Source organism: Chamaea fasciata, unplaced genomic scaffold (genome assembly GCF_029207755.1).
Source record: "Chamaea fasciata isolate MVZ Bird 193981 ecotype frontalis unplaced genomic scaffold, bChaFas1.0.hap1 SCAF_2, whole genome shotgun sequence".
Taxonomy (NCBI): domain Eukaryota; kingdom Metazoa; phylum Chordata; class Aves; order Passeriformes; family Sylviidae; genus Chamaea; species Chamaea fasciata.
The window spans coordinates 8573156-8579321 of NW_027094087.1; positions in this window are offsets into that span (position 1 = coordinate 8573156).

A 6166-nucleotide genomic window follows, 5' to 3' on the forward strand; every position below is an offset into this window, starting at 1 on the left:
ATCAATTTCTAACTTTGTTTTTTCAACTGAGAAGAAAGTTGTACCATGCTGAACATCTCTGTTTTCAAAAACACTAATTAAAGTTAAAATATTCTGAAAGCAGTTTGAGACCATTGAGCCACCTTTTAGACCTGTTGATAGGTTTTCTTTCTCCTGGATTTTTATCGCTTTTGAGTGATAGTAGGAATTTTAGCTGTTTTTCTCACAATGGGTAAATGCACAGATAGTTTTTAAAAATTGATACTTTTAAAGGACTAATATATTAGTCATTGAAAGTTTTATTTAGTCATTATAAATTTTAATTAGTTATTATAAAACAAAGGTAAAAGAGCTAGTGGTGGTAGAGACTAATCAGGTTCTGTCCTCAGATGTGTGAAGATAATTATGACAAATCAATGTGAAATGCGACTGGATTAGGTAACAGACTAGGTTTAGACACAAGACCAGGAGGACAGGCTACTCAGAATGGCTGCTGATAATGCAAACATCTGTCACTTTGCTGTTGGGAGCACGTACCTGCCCCAGGAACTGGTTTGAGCCTATGCTGGCTACAGCCACCCAACCCAAAAGGCAAATCCTTGTGGGTCACTGTCAGCGGGAGTTCCAATTAAACAAAGGCAACTTTTACCCTTTCAGCATTAACAACTGCTTCTTGAAGCCGTGCATCTTGACTACAGTGCATCACTAATTAAATCTAAATTAAATTTTACCGAGCAGATTGCCAGGGCCTAATTTTTCAACTGTGATAAATCCAGCTTCCTGATGCTGATTGCATGTTCACTAAAGACATAGATCCACTGAAGAACAAATAATTCTGGCCTTTCTTTGTATGTTGGGTTACCCCACAAGAATTGAGCTGGTGGCTTGCTTTGGATAGGTAGTATAATGCACATATATATTTAGGGAGACATTTTAATTGTAAATACCATAAATTATGTTTGGTGCTAAATCAGAGTCCTTTAGATTAAAGAATAGCCACATATTCAAAATTAAACTTTTCTATTTTTCTTTGGTGGCAGCTTCTTTAAAACACTTTATTCTCCTACATCTTTCTCTATCAAAGCTCTATAAATGTGCTAATGGTTGCTTTATTAATGATTGCCTTGGTCTCACTGAATTTTTTCTTTCTTTCTGTTACTATAATCTATCTTTACCATGCCTTCTGTCTGGGAAAAGATGTACAGAATTAGATGGACCTTTATAAAAGAGCACAACTTAATGTTACATTTTAATTAAGCAGTCTTTTTCATTCATTATTTTTTATCCTAAGAGGCTCTAAATCATAGTCTGTTTCTGGCTGAATGTACATAGATTACTGCCTTATTTTATCTTTATATTTATATATTCGCGTTGAAAGAACTTGGATGGAGCTTAAAAAGTTTCTGAGGATCACATATAAATTATTTCTCATATGCTCCTTTTCTGTAAACACTGAATGAATAAAGTCATTTTGCCAGAAAAACCCTGTAAAAACTGATTACCATTTCATTAATCTTTGACAACAAATTAGTCTTGTGAAAATAAAAGGACTGCATTCTTATGAAAATACCACTTTCTCCATAAAATTTGGAAGACGACGGATGATTTGATGCTCTTCAGTTTCTGAATGCCCAGCTTAAATTTGAAAGGTGCAGAGGACCAGCTGGAAATCAAGGTTCTCTAGAGGCAGTCAATGGATGGGTCTAATTTGGGCAGTGTGTGGTGGTGAGGAGTGTGGTGATGCTTGCAGTTCCTGCCACAATAAAAGGTCACTTCTCTGGCTTTGCTTATAATTATCAGTCTTCCTTACAGCTTGTCTAAAGCATCTGCCTGTGCTTTGTTCAGGCTGTCAGCTAGTCTGAAATCCTTAAGCAATCCTGACTATTAATAATTAGCATTTCTTCTGGATTTATTATATAAAATTATTAAGAAATTTCTAGTCCAGATGTCTACACAAAGCTATTTCCTGTGAATGACTGTCCCTGAAAAAAAAAAAAAAAGAAGGAGTACATTAATACCATGCATCTTTTATGAATAATAAGAAACTGATTCTTAAATAAAGATGCTTACATCTGCCTCTCGCTCCAGATGGTGCAATTTAGCTGCCTATGTTGGTTTTGGTTTTAAACAAATACTTAACCCACCAATTGTCATATCAAGAAATCTCCATTTCTCACAGCTGAAGCCTAAACTGCATTGCTGCGTTAATTCTCAGCACAGGGAGTTTCCTGTCTCACAGGTCAAAAGTACAAGGAAAAAATATTTTACTATTTCAGTGCAGCAGCCACACTTGTAAAATTGCCTGATACTGTACCTTCCTGTTAGTAGCAAAAAATTCGGGCAGCAAACTTAATCTAAAATTCCCACAAGGTCTGACAGCATGCAGGCAGCAGGGCAGACCTGAAGCAACTTTTTTTTTTTTTTCTTCTGCTTTTCTCCCACATCACCTTATCACTGAGGTTACACTTCTGTTCCAGCCCCTGGGAGTATCAGGTCCGGCTTACAGCAAATCCTTCAACGTAGCAATGCTGTGTCCTTGCCCTAAAATCTGCCCAGGAGGAGGCAGTGAGCAGGCTGCAGCTCTCTGCCAAGGACAGACAGGTGCTGGATGCTGTTTTCCTAGGAGAACCACAGTGGAATGGCACAGCTGCTCCTGGGGAAACCAGAAAAAACCCCCCTGTGTGTATGGGATGTCCTGCAGGAATATAAAAAGCACAGCATGTATGGTTTGACAAGGTCCTAGCAAAGTTATGGCCCAGATCCACCATATGAGGAGAGTTTGTAGAGATCTTTGGATGAGATTCACCTGTTTGCTGGCATGATAAGCAGAGACATCCCTCTGCTGTGCCGTGCTGTGGCAGCAATTTTTGCCTTGAAGCTTTTCTGCCAAATATCATATTTTGAAATAAAACTAAATTTTAAAAAGTTATAGAGTGATTCCATTTTGATTTTTTTAGAATCTTATTCTTATAATACCAAATTCTTAGACTGATTTTAAAAATTACAATTGTCTTGAGACTTTCATAATAAAATCAATGTGTAATTTGAGTGAACTCATTACTAGCTAGATTAAAAACAGAGTAAGTGAATGCTTTTCCAATTATTATGCTAAAAAAGTGATTGTAAATCTCTGGTTTAAGAAGCTTGGGGAAAAAAATTATGACTGCTTTCCACTATTTAAATGTAAAACTTAAATCTACTTCTCTGAATTTTACTCATGGAGTAATTTTGGAGCCAGAAATAATTAGAGAAGTAAAAATTTAATTGAAGATTTTTTTTAATTTATTATTTCTTTGTAAGTTTCTTTACTATTGTTGAGGGTTTGGATTTCAGATTTTCTTGTAATTGGTTCCATCTGATTTCTTTTTTTTTTTCCCATTAAGATAAGAAAACCACTTGGAATAACTTAAACATGATTTGATTTACTTCTTCTTTAGCTAAACTGATATGTAATTTTATTATGAATCTTTCTCCAAAGATAAAAATCTCTTTATTATCATCTTTCCAGGAAAAATTATGAGGAGGGTAGCTACAGCTATCTAATCTTGAGGGTATGTGCTGAGTATCCAGAATTTTTTACCATAGTGGACATTTGACCTGCTTTCAGCTGCAGCTACTGGCAGAGCTGTTTCAAACAGGAGTAGTCCCATGATCCCTAAAAATAAGAAATCAAAGACACTGTAGGCAACCAGCGAGCCCGAGATTTGGGATCACGTTTTAGATTTTGGTCTATTCTAAGTAATTTTCCTACAGCTAAAACATCTAACTAAAACTGCTGAAATGCCTTAGTGGAAATTCAGTATTTCTTTGGGCCAATAGCCAGATGAGAACCAGTCCTACTGAGCAGCTCTCTGTTTAAGTGAGTAGTGCAAGGTAAGGGATACTTGAGGAAACTCCTCCTGGCCACCTCGTATCGTTTTTCCACCTTTTAAAGGTGACTGTAGGGGTATGTTTTTAAAAATGGAGAACTGGCACCTCTGTGGGTATGAAATGGCAGGAAAGAACCCCCCTTTGTCAGCTCAGAGGTGCCTGCCAACTGCTCAAGAGCCCTTCTTGGAAAAGGGGCCTGGGTCTGACTAGGCATTGTCAGTTCTCACAGGAGGTGTTGGCAGAATTCTTTGCTGTGGGCATCATTTTAACTTCCTGACACTGACAGACACCTGTGCCTTTTTGTCTGGCATAATAAACTAAGGATGCCTAAACCCAAGTTGATAGCATTTGCAAAACCAGCTTAAATTAAAATCAGACTCTCCCCAGGCTTTTCCTACAGCTTACAAAGAAATGCAACCTGAGTGTTGCTGTGTCTCTGTGAGATTGAGTCATCATATCACCAAAACAGAACTACACTTAGCAAAGCACTGCCCTGCTTGGCTCAGTATGTTCATGCAACATCAAGCTATCACCATTCTGTTGATTTACAGTTTTTATAGATCTGCTAAGCCATTGCTAAACTGTCAGTTCAGACTGTTTCCTCTAAAGCTCAAAGATCCATGACCAAAAATTACGGGGTTTTTAACTCTCTATTTCCCAACTGACTTTGGCAGTGGGTCCCCACCATTTTTTTTTCTGATGTACTTAAGGCACTTTTACAGTCGATGGATGATGTCTGAAGATACTGTACAGTACCAAAATCTTCCCAGGTACAAATAGCCAGTTATGAAATGCAACTGAGGGTTGAATAAATTCTTTACTGACCCTGTAGGTAATAAAGTGATGGCTAAAGGTGGGGGGTTCATTATCTGTATCATTATCACAGCTCACATTACTCCCATGTTAATGCCAGCAATTAGTTTGCTCTAAATTGTCCATGAGAAATTTTCTGTAGGAACCTAGCAAAGTACATTCTGATCACCTTGTTCCAGCTATCCAAGACAGAGACATAAACACTGTGAATGACCATATATCTATTGATTATGAGTTTGGACAGACTTAACACCCACACAATAATAAGACGTCCCAATAAGCATTAGGGTCCAAGGCAGATCAAGCATGCAGCAATTGTACCTATCAGCCTCATTAGCCACCCCTGACCATCCTTCATGCTTCACAGAAGTGCTTTCTGCATTTTAAAATATCATTAATGGGGGGAAAACGTGTTTGGGATCTCAAATTATTGCTTCTGTGTAATGTTTTTCTAATGTGTACTTCTGTGAGCATTGGAACTAGATGTTCATACATAATTTGGGTTGCCTTTCTAGGCCATCAGAACCACTCCTACACAGGACAATACTGTATCATATGTGGCTCATGCAAAATAAAAAGTGCAACAGAGAAATGCCTTGAGGCAATTACCTTTAGAAGTAGCAGTTTTATAACTTCCACTGGTTGTCTTTGTACAGCAGAGGATGCCTTCCATTTATTCATGTTCCTATGAACATCCCAACATTAGCATCCCTCACAAGATGTGAAAAAGATGAGCATTTTCCTTTAGTCCTTATCCCTTGTTAACTGAGAAGTCACCAGGAGCAGAAGGGGTTACTCCATGTAGTTCATCAGCCTCCTTGGTAGTGAGGATGGAAAATGATGTTATAACTGATCAAGAGACAGTAATCGCTTTTCTTTTTAAATTCTAATTTTTGACACCTAGCTTTTCATCACACTGATGTAAGAAGTAAGCCTATCAACAAAACAATACAAAATATGGGGGGTGGGGTACATTCAAATACTTTCTTTTTTTCTTTTAGGATGTGTTTATTAAGATGACAGAATCTTGCCATGCAGTACTCAGGATACTGTGCCCTGAAATGTACGAAAGTAGCATGAAGGGAGATGATTTTACTTTGTTGTTGTTATTTCATACAATACACACACACACATATATAAAATACATATATTTATGTATGCACGCACATGTGTATACATATATATACATATACATATATATATATATATTCCCAGATATTTTTTCACCAGAGCAAAAACTTGGGCATGTCTGTGCCTTCCAGATCTCAGGCCACTGTTGTAGTTGCCAAGCTACAGATCACCAGAGTTCTTAACTTTCACTGTACCCATTCCAGCTCCTGCAAAACAATATACTGTAATGATGTGAAGGGGAACATTTTTCAACAAAATTTCAACTACCTTTAGCAGAATTGCTTCTCTATCTTTCTCTGTACTGCCATAAAATAAGAGAACCTAAATACAATGGAAAGTGGTTTTCTGACATTACAAGACTGTAAATAGGACA